The 225-nt window shown below is 32.9% G+C and overlaps 1 protein-coding gene across 3 annotated transcripts in view; it reads left to right on the forward strand.

Annotated features, from left to right (window-relative positions):
• LOC119586546 overlaps positions 1-225 on the forward strand; it is a 4249-nt gene that overhangs the window by 815 nt on the left and 3209 nt on the right. The gene's annotated exons all lie outside the window — the stretch shown is intronic.

Consider the following 225-nt stretch of genomic DNA (forward strand, 5'->3'; position numbering starts at 1 on the left):
TCACCTTACTGCATCTTGCTGCAGATTAGTAAGCATGTTTTGTTACAAACATGTCCCCTATGTCCACATGGATATGAGACCAACTTTGAGTATAGTAAAACAGTTAATTTGATATCATTTTTCTCCCTTCAAAAGTTGGGTAACAAATTAAGGGGAAGTTGCAGACAATTTTTATTTATCTTTTTCAAACTTTTCATAGACCTACAATTACATTCTGAATGACTA

This window comes from Penaeus monodon, chromosome 21, assembly GCF_015228065.2.
Source record: "Penaeus monodon isolate SGIC_2016 chromosome 21, NSTDA_Pmon_1, whole genome shotgun sequence".
Lineage (NCBI taxonomy): Eukaryota > Metazoa > Arthropoda > Malacostraca > Decapoda > Penaeidae > Penaeus > Penaeus monodon.